The sequence below is a fragment of the Crinia signifera genome, chromosome 1, assembly GCF_055691185.1.
Source record: "Crinia signifera chromosome 1, ASM5569118v1, whole genome shotgun sequence".
Lineage (NCBI taxonomy): Eukaryota > Metazoa > Chordata > Amphibia > Anura > Myobatrachidae > Crinia > Crinia signifera.
In genome coordinates this window covers 163530426-163552408 of record NC_139217.1, presented here as the reverse complement: position 1 = coordinate 163552408, position 21983 = coordinate 163530426, and the positions used below count along the sequence as shown (strand labels likewise).

Here is a 21983-nt window from a genome sequence, read left to right as displayed (position 1 = left end):
ACAGAGGGCAACCTTGCCGAGTGCCGTTAGCTATCTGGAACGTTTCGGAGAGATCTCCGTTAACTCTGACCTGTGCAGCGGGGGTTAAGTATAGGGCTTTAATTCTCTGGTATCCCCGGGGGCCCACGCCTATATGGGTCAGTATCCCAAGAAGAAAGTCCCAGTCTACCCTGTCGAATGCTTTCTCCGCATCCGTTGAAAGCATGATAGCTGGGGTGGAGCCGCATTTAGCGGCGTGAATTAAATCCAGGACTTTTGCTGTGTTGTCTCTGGCCTCACGGCCAGGTACAAAGCCGACCTGGTCAGAGTGGATCAAACCTGGAAGAAGCAGCTTGAAGCGGTTAGCTATCAGCTTTGCATACAATTTCAGATCAACATTCAACAGGGAGATCGGTCTATAGCTAGCGCATTGTGTTGGGTCCTTCCCCTCTTTGGGGATAACGGAGATATGGGCAAGTAAAGATTGCTTTGGAAATGGGGTATCATCAGCGATCTGATTAAAGGAGGCGAGCATCAGGGGGGATAGGACATCGCCAAATGTCTTGTAGTACTCTATGGGAAAGCCGTCTGGGCCGGGACTTTTACCGTTCGGGGTGGTTTTTATAGCTATTTCTAATTCCTCAAGGGAAAAAGGGAGATCAAGGGCTTCAATTTCCTTTGTTGACAGTTTCGGAAACTCAATTTCTGTCAAATAGTTCTCTATAGCTGCTTTCTTGAGTGTCTCTGAGTCTAGTCCTTGCTTCTTAGTGAGATTATATAATTGAGAGTAGAAGGTATTAAAGGCTGCGGCAATGTCCCTAGTTGAAGTAAGTGTGTGGCCGTCTTGGGATTTGACGTTGGGGATAAATGTTGTGGAGCGTTGTGCGCGTAATGCTCTTGCTAGTAGTTTACCAGGTTTATTTCCAAACAGGAAAAAACGATTACGGCATTTGCGTGCTTCCATTTTAAGTTTCTCAGACATAAAGGAGTTTAATTCCTTCCGGGCTTCTGCTAGTTCATTTAAGGTGTTGGCAGAGAGAGAGGATTTATGCAAGAGTTCCAAAGAGTTTATTTTTTGGACTATCATCTCTCGCCTTGCTTGTCTTTGTCTTTTTAATTGGGCTCCTAGTTGAATTAGCTTACCTCTAATTACGCATTTGTGCGCTTCCCATATCACGGCTTTAGAAGTCTCTGGAATGTCATTAGTCACTATATAGTCTTGTATAGCTGTTCTAATTTGCTGTTGGAATAGAGGGTTTTGTATAAGTGACGTGTTTAATTTCCAAGTGTATTTCTTAGAAGATGGAGATGGGTAGTTAACGGTTAGAGATACTGGCGCATGGTCCGACCATGAAATCTGGCCAATGTTAGATTTGTGGACGAGGTGTAAGAATCTGTGTGATATCAGGATGTAGTCTATTCTGGTGTATACATTATGGGGGTTCGAATAGAAGGAATAGTCTTTTGACAGGGGATGTTGGATACGCCATGGATCTGCTAGTTGGTAGGAGTGGAGGGTCTTACGTACTCTACGGTGGAGTTTGTCTGAGTAGCGCATGGAAGCCTGCGATGAATCGATTCTAGGATCAATCATCCAATTAAAGTCTCCCCCACACAAAAAGACCCCCTGTAGGTGAGGCTGAGCTAGAGATAACGCTTTTTCCAGGAAAGCCGGCTGGTTCTTATTGGGAGCATAAATATTAAGCAGAGAGAATTCATTATTAGAAATTTTACAGGTTATTAGAAGGGCTCTTCCTGGAACCAGATGATGGGGGACTACATCAGTTACATTTATGTGGCGAGAGAATAGGATAGCTACCCCTAGCGTTTTGCCCAGTGGATTGTTGGAGAAGAAACCTACCGGGAAGTCCCTATTTCCAAGAGGAGGGGAAGCCCCTTCTTTAAAATGTGTTTCTTGTAAGAACACTATGTCGGCTTTTTCTATCTTCAATTCTCTTAGCACTCTGGACCTTTTCTCAGGGACATTAAGACCTCTGGCATTAACAGTTAGGAGTTTAAATTCAGTCATACTGGTTGTACTATCAGGCGTATGTTTTTTAGTGTGTTCTGAGAGTCGCAGCATGGGGGGTAGAAAGGGGGACGTGGGGAAGAGAGTAAGGAAAGGACGGAAAGAAAGTCAGAAATACAAAATACATATCTATAAAACATTGAGTGAGTTAGAGATAGGCAGAACAGAAATAACAACACTGCTCCCAGTCCACCAGGCGAGAGCAAAAGCGCTCCCATCCCTGTGGCTGAGACTGCAAGTTGCAGTGTATCGGGGGGCAACAGGGGGTTGGGCTAGGGCCCATCCCAAATACATCAGGAACATAAATACTAACTGAAACATGCAAAATTACATTTCTAACACATGAGTTTAGGGGATAACTGGACCCCAAGGCACTCAGGAGAGTGGACTAAAATTCGGTTAAATGGAACCAATAAGGCTAAGTATACTTGCCTCTATGAGGCTGCTTAACTATAACATTGTAACATGACTGTATAAATGTTTAAACTAAGATCTCTGACCTCTGCAGGGTTTTCTGATAATTGAAGTCCTAGCAGCATGGCAGTTATAAGTCAGGTTATTGGTTGTGCAAAGGAGGGGGAGTTTGGAGATCTCGAGGACTGTGACCTGTTGCGGGGCTTCGATGACTTTTCGACGATCTGAAATGGAGGGTTCATCGCGGGGGGCGAAGGAGGAGAGATCTGGGAACGAAGTGAGCGCCATTCAGGAGCTTTCACTGGTGGTATGTCGAGGGTAGCACAAAAAGAGTCCAGGTCTTCAGGGTTGCGGAGTGTCGCGGTTTTCCCTCCATGGGATGCTGTAATGCTGAAAGGGTATCCCCATCTGTATTTGATGTTTAATTTCCTCATAGTGTCTGTCAGAGGCTTGATCTGTCGCCTGGACTGAAGTGTGAGCCAGGAGAGATCCTGGAATATCTGGATTGGGTGCCCATCGAGTTCTAGGCCCGTTGAGGAGCGTGTTTTCCTAAGGATTTCATCCTTCTGGGAGAAATAATGGAGCCTGCAGATTACATCTCTAGGACGATCAGACTGTAGGCCTCTAGGGCGGAGCGCTCTGTGGGCTCTATCGAAGATTATAGAATCATTGGGATCATTTTCCAATATTCCATTAAAGATTTTTGTGAGGACATCACTGAGGCCTTGCGAGGGAATGTCTTCTGGAATACCTCTTACCCTCAGATTGTTTCTTCGCCCTCTGTTGTCGATATCATCTAGGTGTTCGCGGAGTGACTGGATTTCCTCTGCCTGTGATCTGACTGTATCCACCAGGGATTTGTTGAAGGCATCAGATTTTTCTCCTGCAGCTTCCAAAGATTCCACTCGTGAGCCGAGGTGGAGCAGCTCTTGTTTAAGGCTGGATACTTCCGTATGGACTACGTCTCGTAGCTTGGTCTCTAAGGAGATAAAGTCCTCCTTCGTGGGGACTTCTGCTTTGGTGGGCAGAGTTTGTAGAAGTTTGAAAATTTTTTGCAGATCTCGGTTATCTGTTTGTGCCGAGGGTAAGGTTGTATCGCCTGAGTCAGGTGAGCCTTCTGATACCTCTGAGTGGGTTGGGGAGGCAGGGTTCGATGGGGTCGCCATCACTTTGTCTGTCTGGGACCTCAAGTATTTTCGGAGGTCAACGGTGGGCTGAGTTTGTGAAGAGCGAGTGCTTCCCCCTTTTCCCCGACGTCTCTTGGAACTCATGTATGTCCACTCATTAAGTTAAGTGACTGTGTAGGGTACAGTGCAGTGGTTAGGTTCAGAGTCACCTGCTATGGGAGGGAGAAGATAGGAGCACAGGCAGAAGTTGGTTGAAGTTTTATTGTTGAGGTTCACAGTCCATTTTGAAGTATATCTCTTATCTCATGGCCTTTGTTGCGTATGTAGGTCTGATGCAGTGGGATTTCGCCGCCATCCCCCCTGAGTGGGATCACTCAGCCATCGTGGGGTTTTGTGGGGCCATCGCGAATATTCATACACTCACACGCCAAATCAGTGGTCTGGTCGGGTAAATGGAGGCGGATGTGCCAGTAGCTTGTACTTGCTGGAGAAAGTTATTGTGGGCGAGCTTAAGTGCAGAGGGTCACTGCCCGGGAACGTTGTCTAGTTGGGGAGGCTTATTGCACTGTAAAAGAGCCAGTACTAGCTTTTTGAAAATTAAGGTCCCCAGCACGAAGTTGGGGGAGGGGTCTCCCTTTTCAGCAGGTATGGGACAGGCTGCTGTTGCAGGATTGAGGCTGTGGTTATAGGCAGGTTCAGTCCAGGCTGGATTGGGAAGGTTTTTTTTATATGGGACCTAGTGTTGGGCAGGCAGTGAGGGATTGGTCACTGGCAGACCTGACTTTTTGGTGTTTGGTTCAGGTATGTAGAAGGGTCTCTGGGTCTGTCAGTCCACCCCAGGTACAGGGAGAGGCAGAGAAGGGTGCTCAGCCCGCTTAGAGCCACTCGCCCCTGGGCTGGTATGTTTTTATTTGTGGCCCCAAAATGGTGGTCGCGGGTCCCGCCTGGTACTCTATTGGGGCAGCCAAGGTGTGGGGAGTCTCCCCAGGTGTTTATCAGAGCCTCAGGACGTGAGCTGGAAAGGACCCAGGCTCCAGGGATATACCTGGCTGTCGAGGGAGAGAGTGATGCGCCTGCAAGATGGCCGCCGTCACTCCAGGCAGCAGAGTCCCACAGGGTGTGCGGCGTTGGTGTGCGGCGTCTCTTACCTCAGCCCCAGGTGTCCTGAGGCCACTGTCACGAGGCCTGCTAGTAGCTGGGGGGGGACCGGAGGCAGCAGAGGAAAAACGCCGCGGCTCCGGCCGCCGCTGCGTCCGTTCGGCGCGCCACGGAGCTCGGCCGGCGGCTGTGTTCCCAAATCGAGGTCCCGGCGCCTGGAGAGGGCTAGGCCGCGTCCCGCAGCACAGCTTCCCTGCGTCTCCCGGACCCGCGGAAGGTCTCGTTCGGCGCCTCTCTTCAGCAGCAGCCAGGTAGGGTCAGTGAGGGGAGCAGAGGGTGTCTGATGTCAGGGTAAAGCGGCCCTGATTCTGGGTGGGTAAGGGAGCCTCAGTGAAAAGCAGCCTCACCGCTTCTTGGCCAGGCCACGCCCCCCTCCTAAGTGTTTTGTGTTTGGATTTATTTGGGTTTTGGGTTCTGATTTTTTTTTTAAAAAAGCCTAAAAACAGCAAAAATTGCAGAATTTTGTGTTTTTTTTGCTCCTACACTATATTGACCTCAATAACATTCATTTACACTCATTTCCAGTGTATTCTGAACACCTCACACCTCACAATATTGTTTTTATTGCCAAAGTTTGCACTGAGGTAGCTGGATAACTATGCTAAGCCACACAAGTGTGCGGCACAAACACGTGGCTCATGTAAGAGTGGCACTGCAGCGGCAGACATGATGGCAGTTTAAAAAAATAGGCCCATAAAAGATACCTATCTGGCTTGATCATGCACTGTTTACCATGTGCAGCCAAGGAGCGGTGGGCATTTTGTGCAGCACAGAGTTTGTCTGCAAGTGTGTAACTGTTTCGATCACTTTAACATCCAACAAGACCCCTATCTGGCTTGATTGTGTGATAATGTAATCTGATTGTTTAATTTTGTGATTATTATTCATTTATTATTACCAGTCGTCTCTTAAATCATTGCCTAATGGGTGTAGGGGAGTGGGCTAATCAATTTTAAGGTGGCAGATGGAAGATGTAATGTAATGTAAACCATCACTAGCATTGGTTGCAGCAGTGGCAGTAACTAACGGACCCGGCTGTGCAGATAAGGAGGAAGCTGACAGCGATGATGTCAAAGGGAGAGCCAGCGAACTGTTGCTCCATGCAGCGCTGGAAAACTTCGCTGCCCGTGGTGATGCCATAGGGCATGCGTAACCATCACTAGCATTGGTTGCAGCAGTGGCAGTAACTGATGGACCCGGCTGTGCAGATAAGGAGGATGCAGACAGCGATGATGTCAAAGGGAGAGCCAGCGAACTGTTGCTCCATGCAGCGCTGGAAAACTTCGCTGCCCGTGGTGATGCCATAGGGCATGCGTAGGAAGACGTAGCACCCAATAGGGGTCATGAAGGCAGTAAGCATGGAAGAGGCTCTGTCCAGAGGGATCTGCCAAAACCCACACTTGGCATTCAGGGTGCTAAAGACCGTTGCACCTGGCATGTCAGTGATCACCTGCTCGATGGTGCAGAGTGTGTATCTGTTTTGGTCAGTTTAATATTTCATAAGACCCCTATCTGTCTTGATTATGATTATGATTATTTTTATAATTAATTTCATCTGATTTTTAATTTGGTGATTCATTTATTATTTATTATTACCATTCGTCTCGTCAATCATTGCCTAATGGGTGGAGTGGAGGGGGCTAATCAATGACTAGGTGGCAGCTGGAAGAGTTCTATCTGGCTGCGACTTCTGTAACTCTATTGATCGCTAGGGTGGATTCAGGTGATCTGGCTCGCTAGGCGGGTGTTCCCTTTGCTCACTGCTTCACATGCGTCCCTTGTGAAGCTGTGCGCTCTGTCGAGGAGGATGTCCTTTGCCGTAAGAGAAGTACTGATCTTCTCTCAAGGTGTTACGACTCGTAGCTGCACTCCCCTGCTACAACCTCAAAACAAGCACCAAGACCCCTATCTGGCTTGATTGTGCACTGTTTACACAGTGCAGCCGAGGAGCAGTGGGCGATTGGTGCAGCAATCAATTACTCTCATTAGTGGAATGCAATCAGTTGTATGCATTTAAAAGACAAGTCCCTCATACGAATGACTCTCAGCAGTAGGCACCAGACCAGACAGGTAGATGAAGCAGTACTAGACACCACACGGTAGATACTGCAGTACTAGGCACAAGACCGGTAGATAAGGCAGTACTAGGAAGTACTAGGCACCAGACGGTAGATACGGTAGTACTAGGCAGTGGGCACTAGACCAGACAGGTAGATGAGGCAGTATTAGTTGTGTGTGTATCTGTTTTGGTCAGTTTAATATTTAACAAGACCCCTATCTGGCTTGATTGTGATTATGATTGATTGATTATTAATTAATTTTTTGATGTGATTGATTCATGGTCGAAACCCCGTTTAACAACCTGGTTGATCCTGACCCTGATGTGCAGTTTGTCTCTGTGCTGAAAGATCCCAATCTCAAATGGCAGACTGAACAACCTGTGGATAGCCATATTTCAAAAAATGTGAATGGGCTTGTGTGGCAGCCCACTACAGGATACCCCCTGTGCCCCTGGAGTGCCCCCAAAGAAGTTTAATTGCAGCCAATGCTGCTCAGAGGAAAACTGCAGGGATGTGAGGGGTTAAACAGCCCCAGCTCAGTCCACGTGCAGGGAGCCTGACACCCCCCTGATTGGCTGCCCAGGGAGTGTGGCAGTCCACCCCTGGTGTACTCTTGTGCCCCCAAAGAGATTTTAATTGCAGCCAATGCTGCTCAGAGGAAAACCTCCTTTGCTTGTGGAAGCTGCAGGTCTGTGAGGGGTTAACAGACTCAGCTAGTGTCCTAGTGTCCCAGCTCCCCTGCACATGAGACAGGAAGCTGGGAGGTCAGAGGTGATCCCAGCAGCAGTGTGTGAGAGAGAGAGAAAGTGTGCAGAGGGGTGAAGAGCTTGTATCCTGAGCCAGGAAGCATGCAGACAGAGATGCTGTGCAGAGAGAAGCACACATCTGAGACCAGGCACTGGGAGCAAGGACCCAGCAGTTAATGACAGCCAGCACTGCTGACCAGAAGAAGGGGTGAGCAGCATGTGAAGGGAGATAGAGCCCAGTAGGAGTGACTGCAGAGACCTACAGCACGGAACTAGGCAGAGAGGGACATTGCCGCCCATCTGGGAGTCACCCAGAGGACCACACAGCACCCAAGACAGGCAGTGGCCAGCCAGGAGTCGTGACCAGCAGGAGCTGGCAACTGCAGCTGATTGTTCAGGTACTGGGGTGTTGGATACCCCCACTAACAGGACTGCCTGTTTGCCTCTGATACAGGAGATTGCCCTAAGGGATGGGAATCTGCCTGCCCCTCTTAGAGAGGATTTTTGATCACTTTTGTTATACATAAAAGTAGTGTGCACACTAAGTTATGGCCTAATCACCTTGTGAGGATTTCCTTCGCGGGACCGTTATTCAAATTCAGGAACTGTGTTGTTTTGCACCAGGGACTACCGCGCAGTGTATATAGGGTGCATAGCGCCACTTGGCGGACATGTTGTGACGTAATATTATTCTGTCATATTGTTATTGTTGTGATGTAATTTATTGCGTAATCGTTCTCTCTTTAATCTGGTCATTGATTAGTTATAGCTTTAATTACTGAATGATATAAAGTGACTGTTTTGCATAAGTACGTGAGTGTATTGCAGCAACCCATTTACATATCTCCTTTAAATAAATATTTGTTGCTGCTAGCCGTAGTAGCCTTGTCTTTTGTGGGTTCTCCTTGGGTTGTGCCATTCCCTGCCACAGGTTCTCCGGAAGAAGCCGTGAGGAATCCAGAAGCTGCCGCCGTAATCAGCTCCAGATTCAGGTACTATTTTGCACCACACTGTTACAGGGGCACTGGCACAGGAGCGCAAAAGGAGAGGTCAGAGGTGAAATGAAACTGTGCCGGAGGAGGGTTTGCAGCAGCGTGAGAGAGGATGACACGTGCTTAGAGAGAGAAGACAGGCTGGGCACCCTAAAGATCCACAGAGAGGAGAGCAGCAGAGTGCGCAGCCTGGAAGCGTGCAGAAGTGAGACCCGCTAGAGAGGAGAGAGCCGGGCAGCGTTTCCGTGCAGGAGACCCGGCGGTGATGGACAGCAGCGCACACAGAGAGAGCCAGCAGCCAGCATCATGAGGGAGGCAAGAGGGAAGCCGTGAGGAATCCAGAAGCTGCCGCCGTAATCAGCTCCAGATTCAGGTACTATTTTGCACCACACCGTTACAGGGGCACTGGCACAGGAGCGCAAAAGGAGAGGTCAGAGGTGAAATGAAACTGTGCCGGAGGAGGGTTTGCAGCAGCGTGAGAGAGGATGACACGTGCTTAGAGAGAGAAGACAGGCTGGGCACCCTAAAGATCCACAGAGAGGAGAGCAGCAGAGTGCGCAGCCTGGAAGCGTGCAGAAGTGAGGCCCGCTAGAGAGGAGAGAGCCGGGCAGCGTTTCCGTGCAGGAGACCCGGCGGTGATGGACAGCAGCGCACACAGAGAGAGCCAGCAGCCAGCATCATGAGGGAGGCAAGAGGGAAGCCGTGAGGAATCCAGAAGCTGCCGCCGTAATCAGCTCCAGATTCAGGTACTATTTTGCACCACACAGTTACAGGGGCACTGGCACAGGAGCGCAAAAGGAGAGGTCAGAGGTGAAATGAAACTGTGCCGGAGGAGGGTTTGCAGCAGCGTGAGAGAGGATGACACGTGCTTAGAGAGAGAAGACAGGCTGGGCACCCTAAAGATCCACAGAGAGGAGAGCAGCAGAGTGCGCAGCCTGGAAGCGTGCAGAAGTGAGACCCGCTAGAGAGGAGAGAGCCGGGCAGCGTTTCCGTGCAGGAGACCCGGCGGTGATGGACAGCAGCGCACACAGAGAGAGCCAGCAGCCAGCATCATGAGGGAGGCAAGAGGGAAGCCGTGAGGAATCCAGAAGCTGCCGCCGTAATCAGCTCCAGATTCAGGTACTATTTTGCACCACACAGTTACAGGGGCACTGGCACAGGAGCGCAAAAGGAGAGGTCAGAGGTGAAATGAAACTGTGCCGGAGGAGACACCAGGGACACCAGGGAGACACCAGGGAGACGCTACCGGCCGGAGCCGGCAAAAGCAGCAGAGTACAAGGGTGCCCTACCCCCACTCAGCCTGTACCCTTCCTGCCCCAGCCCTGACTCCCCCAAGTCAGGGAGATCACATTCTCACCCATAAAGATGGTGACACAATTTTAAAAGAGGACAGAGAACAATCTCATGCACATGAGACCACTGTGCTTGATACAAGACAGACCAGAGTCCACCTAAAGGTGTCGGCTAGTACAGCATCCCTAAAAGTCTCAAGGCTCCAAAAAAAATTAGGCAGTGAGCCCCTGACCAGACAGGTACAGCAGTATTAGGCAGTGAGCCCCAGATCAGACAGGTAGATACGGCAGTATTAGGCAGTGAGCCCCAGACCAGACGGTAGATATGGCAGTACTAGGCACCAGACAGGTAGATAAGACAGTAGTACTAGGCACAAGACAGGTAGATACGTCAGCAATACTAGTATTGTGCACCAGCAGAATTTATAATAATTAATTTTCTTATTAGGTACTGTTCGGCCGTGGCACTCAGTGGCAGACGTCAGTGCACAAGCAGCATGGAATTCTTTTTTACAGTCCCACACAGCACAAGTATTATTTTTATTTTTATCAAATTAGATATAGCAGCTGTGTGGTTGGAGGAATATGGCCGACGTGTCGCTGGATGAACTGATCAGGAAACGGGGAATGTCCGTGGGCACCGGGATGTACCGCAGGGTCAGTAACAGGGGAGGTATAGGAAACGTGAGATCCAGACTCCAACCATCTGTGAACAATCGTCCACTTGCCACCAGTTTTCAGAGAACATTTGATGCTCGTCAGAAAATTGGTGTGACTGATGCACGCCAAAAACTAGGGATAAAAGATGCCCGTGAAAAGTTGGTGGCCAAAGATGCTCGCTTCCGCATAAGGGGTAAAGTGCAGGACGCCCGTGAAATGCTGAATTCGAATAAGCAACAGATCATGGCAGGAGACAAGCCTATCAAAGTGATGGACGCTCGTGAAAAGATTACTTTAAGAGGAGTGCTCCAACAGTGGTCGAAACCCCGTTTAACAACCTGGCTGATCCTGACCCTGATGTGCAGTTTGTCTCTGTGCTGAAAGATCCATATTTAAAAAAAATGTGTGGCAGCCCACTACAGGATACCCCCTGTGCCCCTGTGCCCCAAAGAAGTTTAATTGCAGCCGCCCCCAAAGAAGTTTAAATGCAGCCTCCCCCAAAAAAGTTTAGCCGCCCAAAAAGATGTGTAACTAATTGTACCCAACTGGTCATCAAAAATAAATCAATCTTTATTGTGAAAACAAGGTATCAAGTGGCAAAGAAAAGGAAGCCAGTGATGAGAATTTTGTGAGCTGTGAAAGTATTATCAAGGAAACATAACTTTACTTAAGTTTTGAGGAAAGGCTTTATCGGACCATTTCATGAATAAAGAACAGTTGATGAAGAAATTAAAGAAGTATTCATCGTTCTTGTCATTAAATAAAAAGGAGAGAGATGCGAAGGTCAAATCATTACAAAGGTTATCTGATGAGGAAAAAGCAGTTCTCTCTAAAAGGCTATGCACATATGACAAATACTACAAAATGTTTGCAAATCAATTAAAAATTGAAAAGGGGGGCCAGAAGGTTTGTACAGCTTTATCTCCTAAAAAATTTCCAACAACTTGTTCCGAAGCAACTGTGTCTGTTAGTAGGTCAGCCTGTACAACTAACGGCAAAGAAAGTGACTATCTTCAAAACAAAAGGATTTTTGCCGCTTCAGAAACTGATCATGCTCAAGGTGAAGGCAGTCAGTGTACACCTCAGAATGCTAACCAAATACACAAAGTCCATGCAAAGATAAAGGATATTGTAAAAGAAAATTGCACTGACAAGTCTTCAACTTACAAAAACCAAGCTATGTATAAAACTGCAGTAACTGGAAAACTAAAAAAAACTTTAGCCGCCCACAAAGAACTTTAATTGCAGCCGCCCAGGCTTGATTCTGATTATGATTGATTGATTATGATAGATTGATTGATTATGATTGATTGATTATGATTGATTGATTATTAATTATGATGTGCCTGATCCTGACCCTGATGTGCATTAAAAATGACTCTCAGCAGTGGGCACCAGACCAGACAGGTAAAAAAAGGTTAGCCGCCCAAAAAAAGAAGTGTAATTGAGCCTTCCTGCCCCAGCCCTGAGTCCCCCAGGTCAGGGAGATCACATTCTCACCCATGAAGGTGCAGCAATGAGGTGGAATGCAAACAGCTATATGCATTTGAAAGACAATACCCTCATTAAAAATGACTGTCAGCAGTGGGCACCAGACCAGACAGGTAAAAAAAAGTGTAGCCGGCCAAAAATAAGTGTAATTGAGCCTTCCGGCAACAGTCCTGACTCCTCCAGGTCAAGGAGATCACATTCTCACCCATGAAGGTGCAGCAATGAGGTGGAATGCAAACAGCTATATGCATTTGAAAGACAATACCCTCATTAAAAATGACTGTCAGCAGTGGGCACCAGACCAGACAGGTAAAAAAAAGTGTAGCCGGCCAAAAATAAGTGTAATTGAGCCTTCCGGCAACAGTCCTGACTCCTCCAGGTCAAGGAGATCACATTCTCACCCATGAAGGTGCAGCAATGAGGTGGAATGCAAACAGCTATATGCATTTGAAAGACAATACCCTCATTAAAAATGACTCTCAGCAGTGGGCACCAGACCAGACAGGTAAAAAAAGGTTAGCCGCCCAAAAAAAGAAGTGTAATTGAGCCTTCCTGCCCCAGCCCTGAGTCCCCCAGGTCAGGGAGATCACATTCTCACCCATGAAGGTGCAGCAATCAAGTGGAATGCAAACAGTTGTATGCATTGAAAAGACAAGTCCCACATATGAATGACTCTCAGCAGTAGGAATAATGAATGGTGATGCAAGATGGAATTGTCCTTGGGCCCTCCCACCCACCCTTATGTTGCGAAAATAGGACATGCACACTTTAACAAACCAAACATTTCAGCGACAGGGCCTACAAAACTGTGGCTGAAATGATTGGTTTGTTTGGGCCCCCACAAAAAAATAAAACAATTCATAATATCTCCCTGTATAAACTGGCTCTACAGTAACAAGATGTCATCGTCACTCATCATCATCATCATCATCCTCCTCCTCCTCCTCCTCTGATTCCTCGCCCCCTTCAGTGTGTACTTCCTCATTCTCAGAGATTATCAATTCGTCCCCACTGGACTCCACAATCACAGGTCCCGTTATAATCTCTGGAGGCAATTCCTGCTCTTCATTGAATAAGTGATAATTCATTTTTATAAACATCATTTTCTCAACATTTTTCGGGAGCAACCTCCTTCGCCGCTCACTGACCAGGTTCCCCGCTGCACTGAATACTCTTTCGGAGTACACACTGGAGGGGGGACAACTCAGGTAAAATAGAGCCAGTTTGTACAGGGGTTTCCAAACTGCCTTTTTTTCCTGCCAGTACAGGTAAGGACTGTCTGACATGTCTACTTGGATGCTGTCACCAAAGTAATCATCCACCATTTTTTCAATGTTGACAGCATCCAATGCACCGACAGTAGACATGTCAGCAATCGTTGGCAGGTCCTTGAGTCCAGACCAGATGTCCAAACTCCCTCCTGCCTGCCCTGCATCCCCGCCAGCGGGTTGTGTGGGAAATCGCAGCTGTTTCCTCACAGGCACAGGTGGGGGAGAAAATGAAGGAGGAGCTGGGGCCATGTCACGGTCCCCTTCAGATGACAATCTCCTGACCAGCAGGTCTTTGCACCTTTGTAGACTTGTGTCCGCCGGAAACAGAGACACAACATACGCTTTAAACCGAGGATCGAGCACTGTGGCCAAAATGTATTCCTCTGACTTTAACAGACTGACCACCCTCGTATCCTGGCAAAGCGTATGGAGGGCTTCATCCACAATAGCGACATGCTTTGCGGAATCGCTCCGCTTTAGCTCCTCCTTCACTTTCTCCAGCTGCTTTTGTAACAGCCTGATCAGGGGAATCACCTGACTAATGCAGGCAGTGTCGGAACTGACTTCACGTGTGGCTACTTCAAACGGCTGTAGAACCTTGCACAACACGGAAATCAGCCTCCACTGCGCTTGAGTCAGGTGCAGCCCCGCTCCTCTGCCTATGTCGTAGGTGGCTGTGTAGGCTTGAATGGCCTTTTGCTGCTCCTCCATCCTCTGCAGCATATAGAGGGTGGAGTTCCAGCGCGTCACCACCTCTTGTTTCAGCTGATGGCAGGGCAGGTTGCGGAGTTTTTGCTCCCGCTCCAGCCTTCGGCAGGCTGTGGCAGAATGCCGAAAGTGTCCGCAAATTTTGCATGCCACCGCAAGCATCTCCTGCACACTCCTGTCATTTTTTATGAAATGCTGCACCACCAAATTTATTGTGTGGGCAAAACATGGCACGTGCTGGAAATTGCCCATGTTTAATGCCCGCACAATGTTACTGGCGTTGTCCGACACCACAAATCCCCAGGAGAGTCTAAGGGGGGTAAGCCACAGGGAGATGATTTCCCTCAGTTTCTCTAAGAGGTTGTCGGCGTTGTGCCTCTTCTTGAAACCGGTGATACACAGCGTAGCCTGCCTAAGAAGGAGCTGACATGCAGGAGATGCTGCTGCTGCGGAAGGCGATGCATCTACCCAGTGGGCTGTCACAGTCATATAGTCCTTAGTTTGCCCTGATCCACTTGTCCACATGTCTGTAGTTAAGTGTACAGTGGGTACAGCCGCATTTTTCAGGGCACTGAGGACACTTTTTCTGACCTCCCTGTACATCGCGGGTATCGCCTGCCTAGTGAAGTGGAATCTAGACGGGATTTGGTACCGGGGACACAATACCTGCATCAACCGTTTAAATCCCACTCCATTGATGGCGGACACCGGACGTACGTCTAACACCAACATAGCTGTCAAGGCCGCAGTTATCCGCTTTGCCATAGGATGACTGCTGTCGTATTTCATCCTCATGGAAAATGACTGTTGGACGGTCAATTGCTTAGTGAAAGACGTAGCGGTCTTACGACTTCCCCTCTGGGATGATGACTGACTTCCCCTCTGACTTCCAGGAGCAGCAGCAGCAGCGGCAGTAGTAGTAGTAGTAGGCGTAGTGCTGCAGGATCCTCCGGAGGAATCTATGGAGTCATTCATGCAGGTGAGATGGACTGCAGGACTCCCCCCTATCCGGATCGAGGAGGAATTTGTCGAGGAGGGAGTTGGTGGTGTGCTTTTCAGGCATTTGGCTCCAAAAGGAGGACCAAGTGATTTAGGTGTCGCTGGACTGCTAGCCGCACTTTCTGGACTAAACACTGAACCATGACGCTTCTTTAGGTGACGTTGAAGGGAGGTTGTCCCTAGGTGGGCAAGATCCTTACCCCTGCTTATTGGAGTTTTACATAAGCTACAAATGGCAATACTTTTGTTGTCCGGATGCGGATAAAAAAAATTCCAGACCGCAGAGGTGGATTTATTGGTCCTTTGTCCAGGCATGACGATGGGCTTTTTCATCCCATGGACAACAACTTTTTCCACCACAGGTGCCTCATTCCCCCCTGGTGCGTCATTTAAGCAAACCAAGTCTCCATCCTCCTCGACAACTTCCTCCTCAGTGACAGCTACATCAATATCCTCCTCCTGGTGTACAACATCATCTTCACTAATAAAATCTGGAACTAGACTGTGGGTCATCCTTCCAGCATATGCAGAGGGCATACTGCAAATGGTGGAAGGAGCCACCTCTTCACGTACAGTGATAGGAAGGTCCGGCATCACAACCACCGCCACCCTCGGACTCTCTGTGGGGATTTGGGATATGTCTTTAGAAGGATGAGTTATTTCCAGATTTATTTTCTGAATTTTTTTCTGTTTCTTTTTCAGAAATTTTGTCAGACTTTTTTGAGTCGGTGTCAGCCTAACTCTCTTTGATTTCCTATTGGGCGGGGAGAGAGGAGGAGGAGGACTTTCCTCGTCATCTGAAGCTGCACCACTAGTCATGAAGTTAGGCCATGGCCTTAGACGTTCCTTGCCACTCCGTGTCGTAAATGGCATATTGCCAAGTTTAAGTTTCTCTTCCAACGATTTACATTTCATAGTTTTATTCCTTTTACGGAAGTTTGGTTTCAATTGTACATGCCCTCTGCCTTCACACTGGGCATCGGCCGTGGCAGACGACGTTGTTGGCATTTCATCGCCTATGTCATGACTAGTGGCAGCAGCTTCAGAACTATGAGGAAGTGCATCTTCATCTTTCCTTTGTTTGTTAACCTCCATATTTTGGATCTCCATTATTATTGTGGAGTTATGTCACAGAACAGCGCCACTGGTGTGCAATTATATATGTCAGTGAGTATGCACCAGCAGGCAGTTATACAGATACAGCAGTATTAGGCAGTGAGCCACACACCAGACAGGTACGTCAGTATTAGGCAGAGAGCCCCAGACCAGACAGGTAGATAATGATATACGGCAGTATTTAGGCAGTGAGCCCCAGACCACAAAGGTAGAGATATACGGCAGTATTTAATTATTTATTAGGCAGGCAGTATTTAATTATTTATTAGCCGGTGAGCCCCAGACCAGACGGTACATACGGCAGTATAGCCAGTGAGCCCCAGACCACAAAGGTAGAGATATACGGCAGTATTTAATTATTTATTAGCCAGTGAGCCCCAGACCAGACGGTACATACGGCAGTATAGCCAGTCAGCCCCAGACCACAAAGGTAGAGATATATGGCAGTATTTAATTATTTATTAGGCAGGCAGTATTTAATTATTTTTTAGCCGGTGAGCCCCAGACCAGACGGTACATACGGCAGTATAGCCAGTGAGCCCCAGACCACAAAGGTAGAGATATATGGCAGTATTTAATTATTTATTAGCCAGTGAGCCCCAGACCAGACGGTACATACGGCAGTATAGCCAGTGAGCCCCAGACCACAAAGGTAGAGATATACGGCAGTATTTAATTATTTATTAGGCAGGCAGTATTTAATTATTTATTAGCCGGTGAGCCCCAGACCAGACGGTACATACGGCAGTATAGCCAGTGAGCCCCAGACCACAAAGGTAGAGATATACGGCAGTATTTAATTATTTATTAGCCAGTGAGCCCCAGACCAGACGGTACATACGGCAGTATAGCCAGTCAGCCCCAGACCACAAAGGTAGAGATATATGGCAGTATTTAATTATTTATTAGGCAGGCAGTATTTAATTATTTTTTAGCCGGTGAGCCCCAGACCAGACGGTACATACGGCAGTATAGCCAGTCAGCCCCAGACCACAAAGGTAGAGATATATGGCAGTATTTAATTATTTATTAGCCAGTGAGCCCCAGACCAGACGGTACATACGGCAGTATAGCCAGTGAGCCCCAGACCACAAAGGTAGAGATATACGGCAGTATTTAATTATTTATTAGGCAGGCAGTATTTAATTATTTATTAGCCGGTGAGCCCCAGACCAGACGGTACATACGGCAGTATAGCCAGTGAGCCCCAGACCACAAAGGTAGAGATATACGGTAGTATTTAATTATTTATTAGCCAGTGAGCCCCAGACCAGACGGTACATACGGCAGTATAGCCAGTGAGCCCCAGACCACAAAGGTAGAGATATACGGCAGTATTTAATTATTTATTAGCCAGTGAGCCCCAGACCAGACGGTACATACGGCAGTATAGGCAGTGAGCCCCAGACCACAAAGGTAGAGATATACGGCAGTATTTAATTATTTATTAGCCAGTGAGCCCCAGACCAGACGGTACATACGGCAGTATAGGCAGTGAGCCCCAGACCACAAAGGTAGAGATATACGGCAGTATTTAATTATTTATTAGGCAGGCAGTATTTAATTATTTATTAGCCAGTGAGCCCCAGACCAGACGGTACATACGGCAGTATAGCCAGTGAGCCCCAGACCACAAAGGTAGAGATATATGGCAGTATTTAATTATTTATTAGCCAGTGAGCCCCAGACCAGACGGTACATACGGCAGTATAGCCAGTGAGCCCCAGACCACAAAGGTAGAGATATACGGCAGTATTTAATTATTTATTAGGCAGGCAGTATTTAATTATTTATTAGCCGGTGAGCCCCAGACCAGACGGTACATACGGCAGTATAGCCAGTGAGCCCCAGACCACAAAGGTAGAGATATACGGCAGTATTTAATTATTTATTAGCCAGTGAGCCCCAGACCAGACGGTACATACGGCAGTATAGCCAGTCAGCCCCAGACCACAAAGGTAGAGATATATGGCAGTATTTAATTATTTATTAGGCAGGCAGTATTTAATTATTTTTTAGCCGGTGAGCCCCAGACCAGACGGTACATACGGCAGTATAGCCAGTCAGCCCCAGACCACAAAGGTAGAGATATATGGCAGTATTTAATTATTTATTAGCCAGTGAGCCCCAGACCAGACGGTACATACGGCAGTATAGCCAGTGAGCCCCAGACCACAAAGGTAGAGATATACGGCAGTATTTAATTATTTATTAGGCAGGCAGTATTTAATTATTTATTAGCCGGTGAGCCACAGACCAGACGGTACATACGGCAGTATAGCCAGTGAGCCCCAGACCACAAAGGTAGAGATATACGGTAGTATTTAATTATTTATTAGCCAGTGAGCCCCAGACCAGACGGTACATACGGCAGTATAGCCAGTGAGCCCCAGACCACAAAGGTAGAGATATACGGCAGTATTTAATTATTTATTAGCCAGTGAGCCCCAGACCAGACGGTACATACGGCAGTATAGGCAGTGAGCCCCAGACCACAAAGGTAGAGATATACGGCAGTATTTAATTATTTATTAGGCAGGCAGTATTTAATTATTTATTAACCAGTGAGCCCCAGACCAGACGGTACATACGGCAGTATAGCCAGTGACCCCCAGACCACAAAGGTAGAGATATACGGCAGTATTTAATTATTTATTAGGCAGGCAGTATTTAATTATTTATTAGCCAGTGAGCCCCAGACCAGACGGTACATACGGCAGTATAGCCAGTGAGCCCCAGACCACAAAGGTAGAGATATACGGCAGTATTTAATTATTTATTAGCCAGTGAGCCCCAGACCAGACGGTACATACGGCAGTATAGGCAGTGAGCCCCAGACCACAAAGGTAGAGATATACGGCAGTATTTAATTATTTATTAGGCAGGCAGTATTTAATTATTTATTAACCAGTGAGCCCCAGACCAGACGGTACATACGGCAGTATAGCCAGTGACCCCCAGACCACAAAGGTAGAGATATACGGCAGTATTTAATTATTTATTAGGCAGGCAGTATTTAATTATTTATTAGCCAGTGAGCCCCAGACCAGACGGTACATACGGCAGTATAGCCAGTGAGCCCCAGACCACAAAGGTAGAGATATACAGCAGTATTTAATTATTTATTAGCCAGTGAGCCCCAGACCAGACGGTACATACGGCAGTATAGGCAGTGAGCCCCAGACCACAAAGGTAGAGATATACGGCAGTATTTAATTATTTATTAGGCAGGCAGTATTTAATTATTTATTAGCCAGTGAGCCCCAGACCACAGACCGCCAGACTGGCAGATTCAGTGCAGGCAGCAGTGCAGCACCAGTGGACTATATATATATTTATATTTAATATAATTAATTAATAATTATATATATAATAAATGGCACAGCACAGCACCAGAGGTATGCCCCAGCACAGAGGAGACAGTACTACAGGCAGGTACACAGTTAGACTGTTCTCCTAAGCAGAGGAGAACATAGTACACAGCAGCACTGAGGGAGACAGCCCTAGCAAATAAAATAATTAATTACAGCACAGTTCACCAGAGGTAGACCGCACAGAGGAGACAGTAGTACTACAAGTACACAGTTAGACTGTTGTCCTAAGCTGAGAACAGAGTACACAGCAGCACTGAGGGAGACAGCCCCAGCAAATAAAATAATCAATTACAGGCAGCACAGCACACCAGAGGTAGACCGCACAGAGGAGACAGTAGTACTACAAGTACACAGTTAGACTACTACACAGCAGCACTGAGAGACAGCACCAGCGATTGCAAAAGCTCAAGGACAAGCTCAAGTTTAAGCCCCAGCAGCAGCACCAACACACCCTCTCCCAACCCACTACTTAACTGGAGTGAAGATGGCGGGGGCGCGGCAGCTGCTTATAAAGCCTCGCGAAATCCGACGCCGGGAGATGACGTTCTAATCACGCGGACGGACCGAGTCAGGCGGGAATCTCCGAGCGCTGCTCGGAATCGGGCTCGGAATGATGACGTCCGTGGGGGCTCGGATCTCTGATATCCGAGCCCGCACATCTCTAATAAACACTATTTAAAAGATAATCTACTAGTACTGTAACTAGTGTGTTCAGACATTTTTCAGAATGTTGGATCAAATAAATTTTGAAGCAAGCAGTGCTGCTTTCCAGCATCACACCTAGTATTTATTTATTTTTTTCTGGAGGGGAATGGTCTTGCCTTCCAAATTTGACCACATCACTTTCAGTACTCATCCCTCTGCAGCTGCCTCAAATAGCACGGCAATATAAGTATCGGACTGGATATGTGCACTAATATGACCGGGTCAGGGCCGGTGCAAGGCACCGGAGCGCCCCAGGCGAGGGGGGTGGGGTGGGGGCTGAGGGGTACCTGCTGCACCATCTAGAAGGAGCGGGCAGGGGTCTGTGCCACGGGGGTACCTGCGGTGTATTAAGCTGGCAGCGGGGTCCCTGCAGTGATTATCAAATAACTAGCGCTATCCGGCGGCCGGCCGGCGGGGACCTGGGGGGAAACTCCGTTAGAAGCGGATGTGTGTGCGTCTCGTGTGCGCGCATTCCCGTCCTGGTGGCTGGCGATCAGACCGCCAGCCCCTACAAAGCTAAAAGGCGCTGCATCTGTATATTGCTGCAGCAAGCCAGCAATGAATAGTCACCGTCACCACTGCCCACCAATGTATATAGAAAAGCTGGTAAGGTATATAAATTGCTGGCAGAGTCCAGCAAGGTATTTACATTACCGCCTTATTCCTATGCTATGGTGGGCAGTGGTGCCAGTAATGTATACATTTCTGGCCTGTGCCAGTAATGTATATATGGAACCCTTGGAATTCAAACCCAGCCCATTATGTAAATAGCCTTTTATAATGAAAGATTTTCAGCAAAGTCTTTCGCCTCCTGAAAATCTCTTGCTCTTTGAGGAAAATAGCTCAGTTTGTATGCACTACTTTGGTGACAGATATATCTATAGGCCCATACACACTGGGCGACTTTGAGCTGAAAGTCGCTCAAAACATGAGGTTTGAGCGGCTTTCAGCTCAAAGCCACCCAGTGTGTATGGCCCGGCGATGAGCGGTGAGCGCTGCTGCGCTCTCCCGCAACATCGCCGGTTAAGCTGTTCCTCTGTTGGTTATACCAGCAGATGAGTGGCTTTCAGGATGGCTTTGCATAGCGCTTCGCTATGCAACAACGTCCTCCCCCTCCTCCATCGGCGCCGGGAAGGGGGAAAGCCACTCAGTGTGTATGCACTGAGTGTCTTTCACCGCAGCGATGATTGTCATCATCGCTGTCCATACACGCTGTGCATAGTCACCCAGTGTGTATGGACCTTATCACAGATTTTGGCAAAATCTTTTTAAATGTAAATCTTCTAGTGTGTATGGACCTTTACTTATGTAGCCCATACACTTATGAGATATTGCATGCAATCATTCGATTTCAACCACATCGGTTCACTAAATCGAATGATTTTATGCATATTTTAGGGACCAAGTAATGCAATGCGCAGGCCTGCCGGTCGAATGTTGAGTCGATAGATAGTATGTGCTGCACATAATATCTATCAAATTGCAGGAGTGATCGCAAACTTTTGGCGGGGGCGGAGGGAACACTTTCGATGGCATTGGGTTTTGGGAGAGGGGGCTGGAGGGGCCACTCTCAGCATCCGTCTTTGTAGTTTAGTGCTGTGATGGAGCGCTAGCAGGCGTGGGGGGTGGGGAAGCGGTGGCGGCAAAATTTAAAAAACTGTTTAAAACACTGGGTGGCCCTCGGATTGGTTAAGGTCTCTCACCCAATCAGAGGGCCGGTCAGTGTTTGAATTTTTTAAAATGCATCCGCACTGACCCCGACTACCCGCTAGCTCTCCTTCACAGCGCTACAATACTCCACTGCCCTCTGCCCACCCTCTTTAAGCACCCGATTTGCCATTGCATGCGACTTCGATGTCGCA

At 47.9% G+C, this 21983-nt stretch overlaps 1 protein-coding gene across 2 annotated transcripts in view; it reads left to right on the top strand.

Annotated features, from left to right (window-relative positions):
* The window catches only part of RASGEF1B (RasGEF domain family member 1B), a 296825-nt gene that overhangs the window by 15984 nt on the left and 258858 nt on the right, over nt 1-21983 (top strand). The window lies entirely within an intron of this gene.